A 20,607-nucleotide genomic window follows, 5' to 3' on the forward strand; every position below is an offset into this window, starting at 1 on the left:
ACCCTGGGATGTGTATAGAGTCAGTTTGGTTTCTAAAACACCCAAAGCTCAGGCTGTCCTAGGATCTTGTTGGCCCTCAAGAGGAAACTTCACCCCAGACCAATTTTTTTGTTTATTTGGATTATCTGTGCATTTTTTGTTGTTGATTTGTTGGGTTTTTTTTTTCCTTCAGATTTGGTTTGGTTTGAAGTCTTCATGGAGAGGGATAGAGCAGGGGCACCTGGGTGGCTTAGTCAGTTGCGCATCCAACTTCAGCCCAGGTCATGATCTCATGGTTTGTGGGTTCGAGCCCTGCATTGGGCTCTGTGCTGACAGCTAGCTCAGAGCCTGGAGCCTGCTTCAAATTCTGTGTCTCCCTCTCTCTGTCCCTCCCCTGTTCATGCTCTGTCTCTCTAAGTTTTAAAATTTTTTTTTAATTAAAAAGAGAGGGATAGAGGATCTGGTATAGATAAGGACTTGAATGACGCATACTTGAAAACAATTTCAAAAATGATCTAGCATTGTTTGTGGGTAACCGATAAGGGAGAGTGGGCTTTTATGGAATACCTCCTTTTGGGAGTTTTCCATTGGATTCTCCTAATGAAGCAGAGCTGTTTATTCAGTTGCAGTCTCTAAAAACAGGTTCAAGAAAAGCCCCAGCACAATAGCATTTCTGCTTCTAGCTGTGTGACCTTAAGTGAATAGCTAGACCTTTTCCTCTAGACAGGCTGATAATGTATGGAGGGGGGGACCCCATTTATGCCACTAATTCTGGTTAATTTGTGTATCAGCCAATACCTCACCACTGAACGTTGTTTTAAAAATACTTTTCTTACTGGGAAAATTACAAAACCCAGTTGATTTCATTTGTTTGGGCGATGGCAACAAAACTGTCTTTTCTATATTTGTAACCCAGAACTCCAAACAGTTTAAGAAAAACAAGCAGGGGTGTGAGTCTCATTGCAAAGAATTCGCTGCTTGAATACAACTCAACAAAAGAATCAAATAGAAATCACAAAACCACAAAACATCTGACCTTTTCCAGCGTGAGTACCGCTCACTATAGGAGAATGCCTACCTGTGTTAATTTCATTAGCTCACAAAATAAACAAGCCTGCTGTTTCTTTAGTAAACTAATGATTACAACAGCCAGTTTGGTCCAAGAGCTTTCAGAGACTACTTGGAATGTTTATTATGCCAGAATTCCCTAATCTGGATTTAGTTTATTAGAGATTTTTGGAAATTCCCAAAAACTAGAATAGAGAAGTAACTAACTCTATACATCTGCCTCAGCAAGGGAGGAGAAGCTTGCTTCTCTGTGAGATCCTCTTTTTCAGACGATGACTTCCTTTTGGAATGTGGACAGCTGAATATTCTGCCTTCATTTCCGTTAAAAGTCAAGTGTCATGGTTATAGGCTAAATGCAGAGGTGTTCCACAAGCTTAGCCCAGAGAACCTTTGAGGCCTGCATTTCAATCTTATCCACGGCTTCCATCCTCTACCCCAAGGAAAGGATCTGCTTTATGGAGGATTGCCTTTCGCTGTAGGGGTTCTAGAAGTGCCACTGTGATTTGCATATGTTCTTACCAGGAATGAACACATGGAGGTAAAAATGATTCTGAGCTCTCCTGGTAGTTGTACCTGTGCTAAACAAGGAGAGTATCTGGATTTAATTTCAAATAATGCACGGTAGTATCTTACCTTGTTAATCTCTTAGGCAACATGTATATGCCTATACTGACATTCTGAGTCCTTTAGTGTTACTTTTCCCAGTTCGTTTTAAGCTCCAAAGTAGGCAGAAACTTAGAAGATAACATTATGTTTATTATTAGCATTTTTAAAGAGACAGGTTATAAAAAGGTGATTTGTATACTACATTTTATTTTATTAACATTTATTTATTTTTGAGAGACAGGGATCATGAGCAGAGGAGGGGCAGAGAGAGAGGGACACACAGAATCAGAAGCAGGCTCCAGGCTCTGAGCTGTCAGCACAGAGCCCGACGTGGGGCTAGAACCCACGAACTGTGAAATCATGACCTAAGCTGAAGTTGAACGCTCAACTGACTGAGCCACCCAGTGGGCCCTGTATACTACATTGTAAATGGTTGAAGCAGGACTGGCCTTGGAAAGGAGACCTTTAGGAAATACTCATTTTCTGGGGCACCTGGGTGGCTCAATTGGTTAATCACCCAACTCCGGCTCAGGGCATGATCTCACAGTTCAGGAGTTCGAGCCCCACTTTGGGCTCTGTGCTGACAACTCAGAGCCTGGAGCCAGCTTCAGATTTTGCGTTTCCCTCTCTCTCTGCCCTTCTCCCACTCACAGTCTGTTTGTCTCTCTCAAAAATAAAAAATAAACATTTAAAAAAATACGGGTTTTTTTGTGACAACTCAGTGGGTAGCATAAGGAAAACTACCAAAATTCCATGAGAAAAATACAACAGTGACCAATCATTCTTTTTATCACTGTCTTTCTGGTACCATTAAGGTTCTTAACATATTCACAGCCTACTTTACAGCCCTGGCTTCTTCAGAGGCCACTGAAGACTCAGTTAACCTGTTACCCAATAGCAGCACTCTCAGGTGACTTTCCATAACAGCCATGCTGAGGACTGACAAATGCAGACCTATGTGCCAACAGGGCATTTGCCCTTTGCAATTCCACTGCCTGGTCCAACTCCCTAAACTCATAAACTTGATGAGTTCTGGTGAGACACGTAGAAAAGTAAAAATTGTTTATAGCTAGGAACAATAGCATCCCAGGACCTGACCGTACTCCTGGAGAACCACCATATGGTCAGCAGATTTGCATTTGTGTTTACCTTAAAGACTTTTATATAAAAGTGAAAATAGTGTAAGAGCCTTTAAGAAAACATTAAGAAGACAAGAAGAGACAACAGTTAATAGAAGATGTAAATGTAATATTAACCCAACCAGGCTTCTTCATTTTTTTTATTAAAATGCTTGTCATTGAAGTAAAGTCTGCTTTCTAGTTCATTCTTGGGCTTGGGTTCCAGGTTTTCATTGGACAAGGTCAGAGACTTAGATTATTTAGCTCCTTGTGTTGGTTTCTCTAGAGTAGAACTTTCTAGCAGAGGTACAAGTTGAAAGGGAAAGTTTTGATCTTGAGACTAGAAGCTGCACCTAGATACCCCTTTGTCGAATTCGATATGCCAACACAAGAGTCGTGTTTTAGCTTTATAAAACCCTTGAAAATAAACATGATTCCACTAGGTGTGTAACTCTGATGCCCACCCATCATATATGCCCTTCAAGCTGGAAGGGAGCTTAAAGAGCCCTGAATCCAAAGCTTTATCTTATATATGAAGAAACAAGTGCTGTACAAATGTGGAACATAACATTTAAAAAAAAGGAAAGAGGGGTGCGTGGGTGGGGGCTCAGTAGGCTGGGAGTCTGACTCTTGATTTCAACACTGGTCCAGGGTTGTGGGATCAAGCCCCATGTCAGGTTCTGCACTGAGCGTGGAGCCTACTTAAGATTCTCTCTGCCCCTATGCCACTCTCCTCCACTCATGCTCTCTCTTTAGTTAGGTACATGGATGGATGGAAGGAAGGATGGATGGATGGATGATGGATAGGGAATGATAAATACAAAGTTCAAGACAGTGGTTCTCTCCAGGGAAGAAGCTGGGGGGGATGGGATTAAGAAAAAACACAGTATATTATTCTGTTCAATAAGTTGGGTGGTAGGTTTCCTGGTTTTTATCTTATGCTTCGTATGTGTGTATTAAATACTGTGTAACTGGGCGCCTGGGTGGCTCAGTCGGTTAAGCGTCCAACTTTGGCTCAGGTTATGATCTCACACTTCTTGGGTTCGAGCCCCACCTCGGGCTCTGGGCTGACAGCTCAGAGCCTGGAGCCTGCTTCAGATTCTGTGTCTCCTTCGCTCTCGGCCCCTCCCCCACTTCCACTCTGTCTCTCTTTCAAAAAATAAACATTTAAAAATGAATAAATACTATAAAACTTTAAAACATCAGGAACAAGTTATTACATAGTTGCTGAGCGCTCACTTAAGGCAAACCTCTATTCTTACTTGATATTTTACATACTCTAACTCAGGGTGGAGGAAAAAGGGGCCCAGAAAACTTTATCTTTGTGGAAGATCTATGGCTTATTAGTACTTAGCTCTCAGCATAACCAGGGATTTCTGATTTCTAATTTACTGCTTTTGGCTTCTGGACCCATCCTGTTTCCCTAAATCGTAATTTGCACTTAACCTCTCATTCTCCCAGGCTGTGAGTTTCCTTTTGTACTCATTTCCATGTCTGTCACCTTTGACTTCATAGTCACTCCAGTGGGTGGCCTAAATCAGCACCCTGAATTCTCTTGACCCCATTGTTTTTTTTACTGTCTCTGCTTCACCAATTCCCAGGTCAAGTGAAACCCACTATCTCTTACACTCTATTTCTTCTAGAGCATTGTGGTAGAAAATCACAGAAATATGCCAACTGACTGACTCCACTGCAGTTGTATGACTTCTTAACTCAGCTGCTCATTCCTGTTTGGCTTTTTCAAATTTACCTGCTGACCACTGCACCTTCTTATACTCCCTACTTCCCATCCTTACTTTCAGCAGATGGCTTTGCCTCTACTCTCTAGAGAAAATAGTGGTCATCAAACTTCCTCTTTTTCCCATTCCCAGACTAAACCCTTAGAGCATCCACATTTCCTTTATCTCAGCGGTACCCTTTTCTCTAAAGCTAACCTCACCCTTGCTACCTGTACTATATCCTAGTGTATTAGTTACCAGTTGATGCATAATATATTTCCCCAAAGCATAGTGGATTAAACCAATAACAAACATCTGTTTCTTATTTATTAATAAACACGGTTTCTATGGGTAAGGAGTGACTTAGGTGGGTGATCCCGGTCTGGAGTCTTTCATGTGATTGCTGTCAAAACGTCAGCCGGTGCTGCAGTTTCCTGTACAGTTGACTGAGGTTAGAGTATTTGCTTCTAAGGTGGCTCATTCACTTGCTTGGCAGATCAGTGCTGCCCATTGGCAAAAATCTGAGTGTCTTCATATGTCAGCCGCCTTCCTTCAGAGAAAGTTAAGAGCAAGATGGACCTGTAAATTCTTTTATGACCTAACAAGAGTTACACAACAGTACTTCCACAACATGCTTTTGGTTACACAGCTGAACCCTTTACACGGTGGGAGGGGGTTTTGGAGTACGAATACCAGGAGCCACAAGGATCACTGGGCTATCTTGGAGGCTGGCTGTTACTCCCACTTCTGTCCTCCAGTACCTTCTAGAAGTTATTTGCACTTTTCTCTTTACCTTAATTTTGTTTCTCTTTAACTCTTTTCTTTTTATGTTATACTTTTCATTAACAGTCTTTTTAATTTTTTTTCATTTTTTTAATGTCTGTTTATTTTTGAGAGAAAGTGTGAGCAGAGGAGGGGCAGAAAGAGAGGGAGACACAGAATCAGAATCTGAAACAAGCTCCAGGCTCTGGGCTATTAGCACAGAGCCCAATGCAGAGCTCAAACCCACAGACCATGAGATCATGACCTGAACCAGTCAGATGCTTAACCAACTGAGCCACCCAGGCGTCCCAGTAAATAGTCTTTAAGCTACAAAAATGCTAAGGTTACATTCATTCTTTAAAAAACACACACACCTGGGACACCTGAGTGGCTCAGTTGGTTAAGCCTCCGACTTCGGCTCAGGTCAGATCTCACGTTCGTGGGTTCGAGCCCCGCATCAGGCTCTGTGCTGACCGCTAGCTCAGAGCCTGGAGCCTGCTTCTGGTTCTGTGTCTCCTTCTCTCTCTGCCCCTCCCCCTCTCATGCTCTGTCTCTGTATCAAAAATAAATAAATAAAACATTAAAAAAAAACACACACACACCTGAGGGCACCTGGGTGGCTCAGTTGAAAGCTCAGGTCATGCTCTCACAGCTCATGAGTTCAAGCGCCACATGGGGCTTGCTGCTGTCAATGCAGAACCCACTTCAGACCCTCTGTCCCTATCTCTGCCCCTACCCTTCTTGCCTTTCTCAAACATAAACATTAAAAGACACACACACACACACACACACACACACACACACACACACACACTTTTTCCCAGCCCCAAGTACCAAATACATGAATAAATTTAAAATTACAGGCATCCTGGGCCTCCTGGGGGGTGAGTGGGTTAAGCTTCCGACTCTTGGTTTTGGCTCAGTTCCTGATCTCTCAGTTGATGATTCAAGCCCTGAGTTGGGCCCCGAGCTGACTGCGAAGCCAGACTGGGATTCTTTCTCCCTCTCTCTGCCCCTCCCACAATTAAGTTCACACACTCTCTCAAAATACATTAAAAAACATTAAAATTTTTTTTTAATTTAGCAATTCTTTCCCAATTTACCTGATGGTTCAGTCAGTTGAGCATCGAACTTTGGCTCAGGTCATAATCTCACAATTTAAGAGTTCAAGTGCCAAGTTGTACTCTCTGCTGACAGCTCAGAGCCTGACACTTGCTTCGGATTCTGTGTCTCCCTCTCTCTCTGCGCCTCCCCTGATCAAGAGCTGTGTGTGTCTCTCTCTCTCAAAAGTAAATTAACATTTTTAAAAATTAACTTTTTAAATTAGTTCCAATTAACTCCACATAACCCCATGAAGTAGGTATTATTAGGTCCCCATCTGGTAGATAAGGAAACTGTGGATCATAGAATATACAAGATTTGACCAGAGTTACTTAATTACTATATGGAGGAACAAGAATTGGAGTTAGGTCTGCTACCCCTAAAGGCAGTATTCATTTTTTAAGAATTTTTTTTAAAGTTTATTCATTTCTGAGAGAGAGCACAAGCAGGGGAGGAGCAGAGAGAGAGGGAGACACAGAATCTGAAGTGGGCTCCAGGCTCTGAGCTGTCAGCACAGAGCCAGACACAGGGCTCAAACTCACAAACTGTGAGATCTTGACCTGAGCCAAAGTCAGAGCTTAACCAGCTGAGCCACCCAGGTGCCCCTAAAGGCGGTACTCTGCCCTGCTCCCTCCCCACCCTGCTCAGAATCAAACCATAGTGAATTCACCATCTCTCCAACATTGTGCTGTTAAGTGACTGTACCTTGGCACATCTTGTTTCCTAAAATGTATTTGTTTCCTCTCTGTGCCAACACTTTTCTGCCTAGCATGTTCCACCTTCAGGTTTCAACTTAAATGTTATCTCCTTGGATTCTATGCCTCTCTGATCTAGGCACTATATTTTTTTAATGTCTATTTACTTTTTGAGAGGGAGAGACAGAAAGACAGGCTGTGAGTGCACAAGGGGCAGAGAGAGGGAGACACAGAATCAAGCGGGCTCCAGGCTCCGAGCTGTCAGCATAGAGCCCAATGTGGGGTTCAAACCCACGAATCGCAAGATCATGACCTGAGCCAAACTCAGACACTTAACTGAGCCACCCAGGCGCCCCGGGTTGTAATTATCTCTAAATGCCTGTATCAGTCAAGGTTTAGAATAGGAAAAAGAAACTCTCAGTATCTCAATATTTTTAAGCAAAAGGAAACTTAATGCAGAGCATTATTAAGTGCTTACAAAATCACCTATCTGGAGAAGCAGACTACGGCGGGGCCTCAAAAAGTGATTCCCAGAACTCTAATGAACTAACCCACCAAGGGAGCTGCAGTCTCTGACAGCCACTAGAATACTGAGTTTGAGATCATAGCACCATAGCTACAATCCAGGGATCAGGAAGCTGCCACAAACAATCCTACAACTTTTATAGTATCGGAGTTTTGCAGAGCTACTGACCTCCGTAAACATCCAAATGCATGGTTAGCAGAGGAAGGAAAAAGGAAACTAGATAATCAGCACCTGAAGCATTGCGAGTTTGCTCTAGGGCCTGTTGAGGTTTTTGAGTATTTGCTTTATAATATGATTAGGTCTGTCTTTTTTTTTTTTTTTTTTTTTTTTTTTGCTTAAGGAAATCAGTTACTTTTAAAGTTGAAAGAAAAAAGTACCATATGCCAATCTACTCCCCCTCCTAAAAAAAACAATGTCAAAAGTGTGTGGCTACAGTACATGAGTACTAAGTGGACAGGGGCAGGCAAAACCTACTTGAGAGAAGTGGTTATGAAAGCAGTTGACAGAAGTAACATTGTACTGAGAGTCCTTCCAAACTTAGCCTCAGTCTAAAACCACCCGGCAACCTTGGTAACCTTCAACTTTCCGTGCCTCATTCTTGTCTTCATAAAGTGAGGCTGAACTTAGGTAACCTCTGAGGTTCAATCCAACCCTACCATTGTGTTTTCTTAGTTATTCAACTGAAAAACATTTCTTATTTATTCTAGAGAAAGATAGTGGGGGGGAGGGGTCGAAGGAGAGAGAGAATCTTAACAGGCTCCACACAGCCCAGTGCGGGGCTCCATCCCACAGCCCTGGGATCATGACCTGAACCAAAATCAAGAGTCGAACATTCGACTGACTGAGCCATCCAGGTGCCCCCAAAACACATGAGCGTTGTTGTTGTTGTTTTAAGAAGGTTGTACAAGCACTTCTAGGGCTTTCTTTGCTTTTGATCATTCTGTAAAATATTTCTGTCAACCTTAAAATTGTCTCTGATGCCATCTAGACGAGGTGGGAGAAGCAGAAAGTACCATAGAAAGTGATGGGGTTTTGCCTTCCCTGTACTGAATCCCCTACAGTGTTTTAAAACCATACCAGAGAGCGGCACCTGGGTGACTCAGTCAGTTAAGTGTCAGACTTCAACTCAGGTCATGATCTCACGGTTTGTGGGTTCGAGCTCAGAGTCAGGCTCTCTGCTGACAGCTAATTCAGAGCCTGGAGCCTGTATTTGGGTTCTGTGTCTCCCTCTCTCTCTGACCCTCCCCTGTTCACTCTGTCTGTCTGTCTGTCTCTCTCTCTCTCTCTCTCTCTCTCCCCTTCTCAAAAATAAATAAGACATTTTTGTTTTAATGTTGTGGGTTTTTTTCAAGCCACACCAGAGCAACTTCAGAGTTCCCTACTTTCCCAGGTGTGGAGTTTTGGTTAATCTGTTCCCAGGTGTCAAGGGGAAAAGAAATTCTTTAAAGAACAGTCACTGATTCTGGGAGCTAGAAAGGCTCATCACAACCTCAAATACCAGGCTTGTTATAAAAAGTGCATTAAAAGCTGCCTCCAGGCTGTGTTAGCTAGGCGAGAGATTAAATAGAACTTTCCCTGTGTCCCTGCAACCTCCTCTGGGCTATTTGAGGTGCTTGCTGAGTTTTTCTGGCCTAATTTTTTTTTTTCTCCAAGACTTGCCCTTTCTTCCCTTGCTTCTCTGATGTAAACTTCTTTTCAGGATACAATTTCCAGACAAACCTTCAGATGTTAGCCAAGGGTTGGTTTGCCAGTACTGTTTTTAGTTGTTATTTCCTTCAAAATAGGAGACACCGGCAGCACCGGGGGCTGTGTTTCTTCAGAGAAGGCTGTGTCGTTGTTACAGGCTCCGCGTGCGGCCCAGGTCATTTCTCCCCTGCCAATAGCTTTCTTAGTTTGCTTCAGAGCATGTTTACCAACTCCGGCTTAGTCCCCTGGGCTCCCCACCCTTCAACCCAGCCCCCTGAGCTGTGCATTTCAAACTGTAGAGAAAAATGACAGCTTCTGCTCAGCCCCCTCCAGCGAGGACTGCAGAATCACCAGGGCCAGTACATCACAGTGTACAGCCTTTACTGAAACTTTGCACAGACATATTTCAGAGAAGTCAAAGAGAAAGCCACTCAATGTTATAACACGCAACCTCTCTTCCAAGGGCCTCGAACAGACAGGGAGGCCCCCGGGCTGCCTCTCCTCGGGTGCAGAAGATAAATGAGATGAGAGTGAATGAGTCGGGTTTAGTCCTTAGCCAAGGATGATCCAAACCCTAATGCCATATCTATTGCTACACGCAGCAAATTAAATGGGATGTATACATGAAGATTTGTTATAGTTACAGCCCTGTCCTCGGGCCATTTATAGTCAAAGGCACTGTTTCCCAAAGCGTAATCCAAATATCACCTACATCATAATTACTTGGGTGCTTATTTTAAAATGCAGATGCCTGGGCTTTGGTCCAGACTTACTAAATCAGAATATCTAGAAGCAGCACACAGGAATCTGTTTTTCACAGTACACCTCATATCATTCTTCTGTACAGTAGTTTCTAAAACCCCATGTTACTTTGAATAAAGGCTTTTTAGGAATTCACAAGGGGGCACCTGGGTGGCTCAGTCAGTTAAGCGTCCCACTTTGCCTCAGGTCATGATCTCACCACTTGTGGGTTCGAGCCCCACTGACAGCTCAGAGCCTGGAGCCTGCTTCGAATTCTGTATCTCCCTCTCTCTCTCTGTCCCTCCCCCACTCATACCCTGTCTCTCTCTCAAAAATAAGCAAATATAAAAAAAAAAAAAAGGAGTTCACAAGGAAGATGATTACACTATTCGAGTTTTTAAGGACCAAAGTCCTTAATGGATCCTTAAAACTATCCACACTAATCACATAACAGAGTAATGATTAAGAATATGAAAATAATAAAGGAACGGTACCTGAATCATAAAATCATTTAAAGGTATAAATGGGAGGGCCACTTGGGTGGTTCAGTCAGTTAAGCGTTGGATTCTCAATCTCAGCTCAGGTCCCGATCTCTCTGTTCTTGAGATCAAGCCCCACGTCAGGCTCTGCGCTGTCAGGTTGGGACTCTTCTCTCTCCCCCTCCCCTAAGCTCACTCTCTTTCTCTCTCAAAATAAATAAATAAACATTTTTAAAAGGTACGAATGGGGAGAAATGCACCAAAGTGTTTAATAGTGTTGACTGTAGGCACTATAGTGAATAAACTGAGGATACTTAATACACAGATGACATGAAGTACACACAACACAAGATTATCCCCATACATTGTCTTTACTCCTTGATTTCTAATTTTTAAAACAAAAACTTGAGAGGCACCTGGGTGGCTCAGTCAGTTGAAAGTCCAACTTTGCCTCAGGTCGTGAACTCACAATCTATGGGTTCAAGCCCTGCAGTGGCTCTGTGCTGACAGCTCAGAGCCTGGAGCCTGCTTTGGATTCTGTGTCTCCCTCTCTCTCTGCTCTTCCCCTGCTCATGGTTTGTATCTCTCTCTCTCTCTCTCTCAAAAATAAATAAGCATTAAAAAAAATTTTTTAACAAAAATTTGAAAGACAAAGGGCATCCTTTCAGTCAAGATCAGGCACAAAAAAAAAAAAAGAACTGACTGCTTTTTACTTAAGCTTGGTTGATCACAATATAATCTGAGAAAAGAGCAGATTTCTGGATCTGGTGTCATTTGTTTTCCTAGCCCTATACCCTCCCTGGATTAACATTATTGTATGTCCTAATCAATTTTAAAGGTACTTACTGACACTGTCGCATTTTACCAATAAAAGACTCATTTGAAAGCCATCACTACTTATAAATGACCTTCACTTCTGAAATGACCTTCATGGTTTCAACATGGACTGAATGATCTCTAGTGGGTCTAAAGGAGTTGTCTTCGCTAGTGGGCATGGGAAGAGAATAGCAATGAGTATGAGCATGCGCCATGAGTACCCACCCTCCCACCCCCGCCCCGGATCTCCCATGTCCCTCTATCAGGTAGGAGACATACGAGGCAAGGGCAATTCTTTATCTTTTCTTCTCCCTGCCCCTAAGGTGAACAGGGACTCTGTGATCTATGCCTAAGTATAACCTCACCTACCTGTCCTTTTCTGTTTGTGGACACAGTTAACAGGTGTGAAGAAGGGCACAGATTTCAACCCCACACCTACGCCAACTGAAGCAAGGAGGTGAGACTCTTTATCCAGCCTCTTAGAGACACATTTGGATAGGGAAATTGTACCCAGCTCTCCCTAGAGTCCAGTTTTTTGAAAAGGCAGTTTCTAAGAGATAAAAATGTGGCCTCAACAGATTCTGAAAAGGAAGAATTTAACCTTGGAATAAAGCTGGAGTATTAGTGAAGTTTTTGTCTCTGTGTTCCAAAGCAAAAGCTAAAGCAGGGTTGTCGATCTCCTTGGTGTCCAGCAGGTGGAGCTACAGTCTGTCTGTCTGGGGCTGCAGTGGAAAATACTGGGCAATAGGTAGCTTCCAGAGCCTTCTGAAGCTGAGAGAGAAAATAAGCAAGGCTCCTTTCCCACTTCCCAGTCCCTGCTTACCTAAACCTATTTACACCCCATTTCTTTTCCTTCCCTTTCTTGGAGACTCTGACATCACACTAAGGCCCCTCAGCTTCTGATATCAGGCTGGGAAGGAGGGATACAAAGAACTCTATGGTGGCGGAAAGATGGGAAGAGGGGGATCACAGAGACATTTGAAGGAGTTTCCTGATGTCCAGGTCTGTTCTGTGTAGCATGGATCCTAGGTTGGCAGTGAGGTGTTCTGCCCGCCGGTCTGGAAATGCCAGCATCTTACACCCATGGAGAGACCACCCTTCTAAAATTCCCACATATATACAAATCTAAAAGTGACACAAACTAGGACAAGCAGACCAGGCAAGGTGCAGCATATGTATCCAGCCAGCCATCTGGCATCTATAGATCCCAGGCACCAAGTAAAGACATGGGTGGGCACCCTCCTTACCAGTGGGTGCCAGGCCATGACCATCCGTTGGATACAATCACCCTGCTAAAGTGGAGGGCATCCCAGGGCACTGTGCCCATCAGCTTCCCCGGCCACAAACTGAATGGAACCCAGAACTTCTGAGGGCACCTCCTGCAAATGAAGAAGAAGATCCAGTTCCTCACTGAGAGCAACAGGAGAAAGGGAGGCAGGCAAAGGAGGCAACATCTGAAAACAATAGCAGAAATTCTTCATCTTCGCCCACCCATTGGAAAAGTCTAGAAATGGACCTTCTGAATATAACCCAGAACTTGAGGTTGGGAGTCCAGATAAATGGGAGTAGGACAAATGGGAATGAGTAGTGAAGGCAAATGTGGCGTGGTGGAAAGAACTAACTTGGAATAAAGATACTTGGATTCCATCTCACATTAGCTGTTTGACCTTGGGCAAGCTATTTCATTTCTCTGGGTCTTGGTTTCCTTATCTGTAAAATGAGGACATTGGACTAGATAGTGTCTAGAATATCTTCCTCCTCTAATATCTGCTACTTAGTTTTGAGAAGTGATTGACTTTCCCTTGTTGAGGGTGACCCATAGAGCATCCACGGAACCCTGTGTGACCCCAGGCACAAGCTATGTCTAAACGAAGGGAACCATTTATTAGAAGAGGAGGGGGAAGTGAAAGCTCTGAGTTCCTAGTGTCCCTACTCACACTACCTCTGTTCCCACACTGGCGTCCACCACTGCAGGGATTTGAAGTCCACAGGTCCAGACCTCCTGATCTGTGTACTGAAAAGGCTGGAGGCCCTAGTCAACCTTGTAACTCAAAGAATCTAAAACTATTGTGTCAAAAATAAAGTGATGCTTATCTAGGTAACATCCATCGCGAGCATCCCTCCGCCACCGTCTGCAGTTTTATTTTCTACAGTTTGAGTTACTCGTGGTCAGCTGCGGTCCAGAAGCAGATGAGCCTCAGACAGGATGTCAGAAGGTCAGGAGTAACCTATGTCATTCACCTCCCTTGATCTCATCATGGAGGCATTATCTCACATCACCATCATCAGAAGGGGGAGTACAGTCCAGATATTTTGAGAAAGAGATCACATGTCTAACTTTCATTACAGCATATTGTTACAATTGTCTTATTTTATTGTTGTTAATCTCTTACTGCGCTTAATTTATTTAAAAAAAATTTTTTAATGTTTTATTTATTTTTGATACAGAGAGAGACAGAGCATGAGAGGGGGAGGGGCAGAGAGAGAAGGAGACACAGAACCGGAAGCAGGCTCCAGGCTCTGAGCTAGCTGTTAGCACAGAGCCCGACGCGGGGCTCGAACCCACGAATGTGAGATCTGACCTGAGCCGAAGCCGGAGACTTAACCGACTGAGCCACCCAGGCGCCCCCTAATTTATTTTTTAATTTTTAATGCTCTATTTTTGAGAGAAAGAGAGAGAGAATGAGAGGGGGAGGGGCAGAGAGAGAGAGACAGAATCTGAAGTAGGCTCCAGGCTCCAAACTGTCAGCACAGAGCCTGATGCAGGGCCTAAACCCATGAACCACGAGATCATGACCTGAGCCAAAGTTGGATACTCAACAAACTGAGCCACCCAGGTGCCCCTAAGTATGCCTAATTTATAAATTAAATGTTAGCAGAGGTATGTATGTACAGGAGAAAACAAGTATGTAGAGGGTTCAGTACCATCTAAGTTTCAGGTATCCAGATAGACATCCCCTGCAGATAAGAAGGGACGGCCGTGTTACCACACACTGAGTCTGGGTCCGGTGCAAGTCTCTTTCTGATCTCTGCGCCATTGCCTGCAGAGCTCCCTCTCCTCACTCAAGTCCCTTCCTGCTGTTTCAGATTTGCAGGGGGCGGACTACCTGTGCAATGTTCTGGCTACCTGTGCGATGTTCACCTGGTCCCTGGGAAAGGACTTGTGCCTGAATTTATCATGTGAAGAGAGCCAACCCTTTACCTTCCCTCCAGGCACTGTCTCACTTCCTTTGTCCAGGTGAGTTTCCATAGGATACTGGAAACTCCCCATTTACCAAAGCTTCCCTATATAGCCAGGCATAAGAACATATTCCACTCAAGAACTGAGAATGGAGAATTTGGGGAGATTCCAGAATGACAAATAAAAATACTCACCCTGAGACCTGAGTTCTACTGCTTTATCCCCATCTCCATCCTGGAGACTCATAAATACCCTCAGAAAATAAAAAATGGTCAGCATAGACAGACTGACATCTTGTTTTTCCTCATTCAGATGCGTCATACTGAATTTCAAAGGGAAATGCCATTTCACCTCTCATATTTCACCAGGTATTTCAGTATGCTCTAATCTCCAAGGCGGAAGTAGGAAGGGAGGTGATGCAGTAACTTGAAGTAAAATAGGTAGAACTCATGAATCCTACTTTCAAGAAATTTATAATGATCCATACTGGGTAGATCTGTTGATACATAATGAATTGCCCCCAAATGCAGTGACTTAAAACAATAAACATTTATTCTGTCACACAGTTGCTGTGGGTCAAGAACTCAGAAGCAACTTAGCTAGTTGGTCCTGACCCGAAGGTCTCTCATGAGGTTGCAGACAAGATGTCAACCGGTGCTGTGGTTTTCTGAAAGCTTGACTAGGGTTGGCCACTGGACTGCAAGGTGACTCCATGAATGAACTCAAATTCTGGCAAGTTGGTGCTGGCTCTTGGTGGAGGGCCCTGGCTGCTCTCCACATGGGCCTCCCCGAAGAGCATCTTAAGTGTCACCATCACACGGCAGCTGCCTTCCCTCAAAGCAAGTGATCCTCCAAGAGGCACACTAAGTAGAAACTGCCATGTCTTTGTATGACTTGGCCTTGGAAGTTACATAGGTCACTTCCACAGTATTGTGTTGATCACGTAGGCCAGACATGATTCACTGTAGGAAGGGAACACAGGAAGGGCATGCATACCATGAGATGAGGATCACTGAGCCATCTTGGAGACTAGCTACCCCACAATCCATCTAGGATTCCAAGGTTATCGTGAATAACATATTATGCTAAAGAGAAGAGGTCGGATGTTTATCCACCTGCAAGAAATTGGAGTATGCTCACGATAGAGCAAGTCCCATAGTTTTTCACAAAGTGCCATCAAAATAAACTAGACCTCAGCAGATTCTATTTTCATTGAACCTTGTTCAATTTGATTTTTGAACTCCTTAAAAATATTCTTCAAAGTAGGCTGGGATTTCATGGTGCTCTTAATCTTTTTTCAGAAAATGTAGGCCATGCTGCTGCAACAAAGAGGCCCACACGCTGTGGTTCAAATAAAGGGATCCACCAGAAGGAGACAGGGAGGTAGTCCTTGACTGGTGGCTCCTATGGCTGGGCCGAAGGTGGCTGCTTAGTTTGTCACCATGTCCCAGCAAGCAGAAGAGAGAAAGAGGAAGCTGAGGGCAATCAGCTTTCTTTTTTAAGAACATGACCCAGAAATTACACACATTGGTTCATTCACATTCCATTTACCAGACTTGCTTATGTGGCCACATTACTATAAGAAAGGCTGTGGGGGAGGGGAGTGGTGCCTGGATGACTCAGTTGGTTAAGTGTCTGACTCTTGATTTCAGTTCAGATCATGGTCTCATGGTTCATGGGCTCAAGCCCCAAGTCTGGCTCTGCACTGACAGTGCAGATCCTGCTTGGGATGGATTCTCTCTCTCCCTCCCTCTCTCAAAATAAATAAATAAACTTTTTAAAGGAAAGAAAGAAAGGCTGGGCAGAGTAGTTAGCATCCAGCCAACAGCCATTGGACCCTGCTAAAATTCAGTGTGCGGTAGCAGGGGGGAAGGGTCATATTATTGGAGAAAAAGAAGGAGAAGAAGAAGAAACTGGATCCTGGGAGACAGTGGTCTCTGCCGCACCTACAAATCTAGTTCTGGGGGACAGCTCAGGTGAACAAGGTTAACAAGCAGTTAGATCACATCTCCAGGTACATTTCAAGAATTGGATGTTTATCAAAAGCATGATAGCAAGAAGGGCCATCTTGCTAGAAGATTATCTTGATAAAAACAATTATTAGTCAGGGCCCCTGGGTGGCTCAGTCAGTTAAGCATCCAACTTCCATTCAGGTCATGATCTCACAGTTTGTGAGTTCAAGCCCCACATGGCGCTCTGTGCTGACAGCTCAGAGCCTGGAGCCTGCTTCAGATTCTGTGTCTCCCTCTCTCTCTGCCCCTCCCCCATTCATGCTTTGTCTCTCTCTCTCTCTCTCTCTCTCTCTCTCTCTCTCTCTCTCTCTCTCTATCTCTATCTCTCAAAAACAAATAAACATTAAAAATATTTTGGCGGGGGTGCCTGGGTGGCTCAGTCAGCTGAGCAACCGACTTCAACTCAGGTCATAATGTCACGGTCCATGAGTTTGAGCCCCTTGTGGGGCTCTGTGCTGACAGCTCAGAGCCTGGAGCCTGCTTCAGATTCTGTATCTCCCTCTTTCTCTGCTCCTCCCCCTGCTCATGCTCTGTCTCTCTCTTTCTCTCTCTCTCAAAAATGAATAAACAAAAAAAATTTTTTTTAATTTTAAGTAAAAAATTGTCATACAGTTCAGAAATTAATTTTGTAATATCACTGTTATGTTTATCATTGGGTTCTTTTGTTATTTTTTTACTTCTTTTTATGTTTATTGATTTCCTGAGAGAGAGAGAGAGTTAGTATCTCTAACCTGAGATCAAGAGTCACATGCTCTGCTGACTAAACCAACCACGCACCCCACCACTGCTTTTTCAAAAAGGTTTAACTTATTCCAATAATATTGAGTAAACTAGGCAATGTCCCAGACAATGGAAACACGGAAGTAAACAAGACGCTCACCTCACAGAACTGAGTCTGGTGGGTATGAGAAGTAAGGGAGAGGATTCATTTTCAGAAATATCAAATAAAAGCTGTGCTATCTATCTACCAGTGGGTTTACAACCTATTGGAAATATATGTGAACCCCCCCCCAAAACGGAGTCCCAAACCCTTGGATACTTCACTTCTTGGTTCTTCTTACACTCTCAGTTTCACAGACTTCTTTTCGTGGGCTTTGCAAAGAGCATGCGCCAAAGAACAGAGGGAGGAGAGACTGACTCTGTCATCTCAGGAAATGTACATTTGCTCCCATCAGACTACTTTTTGCCTTTTCTCTGGGCATAGGCGACATCCGGGTAAGGTTGTAACCTCGGTAGTACTCAGCCAATGAGGAACCATGGGAGGGACTTGCACGCTAGGAGATAAATTGTCTGCTGTGACCCCCGGAGTGTGCCTGTCCATCAGACACTCGCTCTTGCAAGGACGTTGATTAAAGTCTGGCTTCACTGTGCTCCGAGTGTCGGTGTCCCTCCTTTGATTGGGTCAGTGGGCTTATTTCTCACAGTGGGCAAGACAAACAAGAAGATACGGTGCAGTGACTAGAAATCTGGGGAACTGGGTGGGGATTAAGGAAGGCTTGGAGGAAGTAATGTCTGTGCTGAGAACTGGCCAATAAAATACATCTCATTTTATTCAAAGAGCTTATCAGACTTGGAATAGATTTCAGATGCATCAGCCAGATTGAATGAGGTTTTAATATTTGCAGTAAAGCAGTGTTGCAGGCGATCGGACGAGCACTGTATTCATTCCCCCAACACATCAAGGAAGGTATGACCTCCGCTTCACAGGTGAAAGTACTGAGACCCAGGAGTGTTAAGTAACTTGCCGAGGTCACTTATCCGTTAAGTGACAGAGGGAGCATTTGAACCCAGGTCATCTTTCCAGTATAACATATACCTCCCTTACGGATTTAAAGCGTATTAACAAAAAGCAAACATTGGTATTAAAAGTGATATGGAATCTCTCTCTCTCTCAAAAATAAACATTAAAAAGTTAAAAAAAAAAAAGGTCGGGGGGCATCTGGGTGGCTCAGTCGGTTAAGGGTCTGACTTCAGCTCAGGTCATGATCTCAAGGTTCCTGGGTTGGAGCCCCATGTCAGGCTCTGTGCTGACAACTGAGTGCCTGGAGCCTGCTTCAGATTCTGTGTCTCCCTCGCCCTCTCTCTGCCCCTCCCCTGCTCACACTCTGTCTCTCTCTCAAAAATAAATAAACATTAAAAAAATTTTAATGATACGGAATATGCTTTCATAAAATATTTACAGTTGCTTCTATCATATGTACTTCCAAATGTACTCACTTTGTAAATGTATTCCCAAGGACTTTATAAATACCCTGCTTAATTAAATGCTAGACTGCATAGTCCAGACTGTGAGGCCAAGAATTCAGAAGACTGGAGCATGACTGAGAGTTAGAAGGAGCTGGGGAAGCTTGTACAGGCCTTGATGAATGATACAGAGGACAGTGCCTACCAGACACTAGAATCACAGGAGAAAACTAAAGATAAATTCGTCACATTAGTGAAACAATACTGAATCACTGAGACTCAAGGGACTGACTTAGAGGTTGTATTGCGAGAGGCTTTTTCTGGTCCTCACAGGTAGGGGCGGAGGGAGGCTTCAATATCAGTTTATCCCCATTTAAGTGGTCCTGGGAGCTGTGGCCGAACTCCCTCCCCTTTTCTAGAAAAACCTATATTCCAGCATTCCCAAGATCTCCCTCTCCTCCTCCTAGATTATCATGGTATCACTTTGCATATCAAGAAATAAAAATTGGGGCACCTGGGTGGCTCAGTTAAGTGTCCGACTTTGGCTCAGGTCATGAGCTCACGGCTGGTGGGTTCAAGCCCTGCATTGGGCTCTGTGCTGACAGCTCAGAGCCTGGAGCCTCCTTCAGATTCTATGTCTCCCTCTCTCTGCCCCTCCCCCGTTCGTGCTCTGTCTCTCTCTATCTCAAAAATAAGAAATATATATATGTGTGTGTATGTATTATTTTCCTAATGTTAGTCTGAGGGCCAAATCAACAGACAGACACACAGTCCTTGTTCCATTAAAGCTTCCCGTCTAATGGGGATGCAAACAGACCACTCAGAGAACAGAGCAGGGCAAACTCAGCCCAAAATACAACCATAATTGTTCCCCTTAGGTGTACTTAATAGCTATACCATAGAGAGGTCATGGCAAACTCCATTACATGAAAGGTAACACCAGGCACGGACAGGATGGTCCCACGCTGGACCAGGTTACTTGTGCCCCCAAATCTCTAGTCAATCCAGAACCTGGAAAAAGGACTGACTGACAGAGGCAAAAGGCCTTCCCTCCACTGGAACGCTGCCTCTCCTACCTCTCCCCACCAGTGAGCCCTGAGTGGGAAGCTGACCAAAGGAAGAGGTAGGAGGTGCTGCTGGGGTCAGACGGGACCCAGTGACCTGGACCCCAGCCAGTGGAAAAACGCCATTGTCTTCGTTGCTTTCTCAACTTCCTGCCCTCAAATATCTACCTCACCCAACAGGCAAACTGAGTGGAAGCCTCCTGCTCTCTCTCCAGCCTAGTGAGGAGGTCCTGCACCCCAAGAGGACAGCCAACGCCAAGGTTCTCCTAAAGTGAGAGGGAAGAGCAGCCAGGCCTGTCTCCCTGTGGGGAAGGGCACAAGAAAGGGCTGTGGAATTACTAGAGGAGGTTGTTTCTAGACCTTAATGAATATTCGGGATACGCTTACCTCTCTCACGCTCCACCCCTTTCTCTTAGCGCAGGTCACTGGAAGATCTGGGGTTTTCTGGCAAAAGTGAGCAACAGCTGGATGGAAAAAGAGTGGGGGTGTGTCTCCGTAGGTGTCTGTGCCTTGAGGCACGTCACCTTGGTGTGGTTTGTGCGAAGGAGATTTCAGCAGATTGGGTGTGGCTGTGGGTGTGTCCCCTGTAGAATGAGAGCAAGCTCTGCAGCCCAGTTAAGGTCTCCAGGCTCCCTGTTCTACCAGCCCTCACCCTGAGCCCATTTCGTGACTCTGACGGGACCAGATGCTCATTCCCAGCTGATTCCCATTCCCAACCCCTGGCTTCCAACTCCTTGGTCCCTCCCCCAACTCCACACTCACTCCTCTGGCAGGAGAGCTGGGCTTTTGGCTGGGAACTGAGCTCAAAGCGGAAACGGGCAGTTGGGAGGTGTGATTTATGTCTCTGACTTCACCAGAGGCTGGAACCCAA

At 44.4% G+C, this 20,607-nt stretch overlaps 1 long non-coding RNA gene across 2 annotated transcripts; it reads right to left on the bottom strand.

The window, feature by feature from the left end:
- Nucleotides 1–4,787: 4,787 nt before the first annotated feature.
- Nucleotides 4,788–20,256, bottom strand: LOC115305598. 2 transcript variants are annotated; one of them, XR_003914874.1, is made up of 3 exons: nt 20,124–20,256; nt 12,543–12,674; nt 4,788–5,039 (listed from the first exon to the last, which is right to left on the bottom strand). It is a non-coding gene; the product is annotated as an uncharacterized LOC115305598 (long non-coding RNA). The 2 variants fall into 2 exon arrangements; XR_003914873.1 differs by lacking the exon at nt 20,124–20,256 and adding an exon at nt 14,498–14,541.
- Nucleotides 20,257–20,607: the final 351 nt, after the last annotated feature.

The sequence above is a fragment of the Suricata suricatta genome, chromosome 10, assembly GCF_006229205.1.
Source record: "Suricata suricatta isolate VVHF042 chromosome 10, meerkat_22Aug2017_6uvM2_HiC, whole genome shotgun sequence".
Classification (NCBI taxonomy): domain Eukaryota; kingdom Metazoa; phylum Chordata; class Mammalia; order Carnivora; family Herpestidae; genus Suricata; species Suricata suricatta.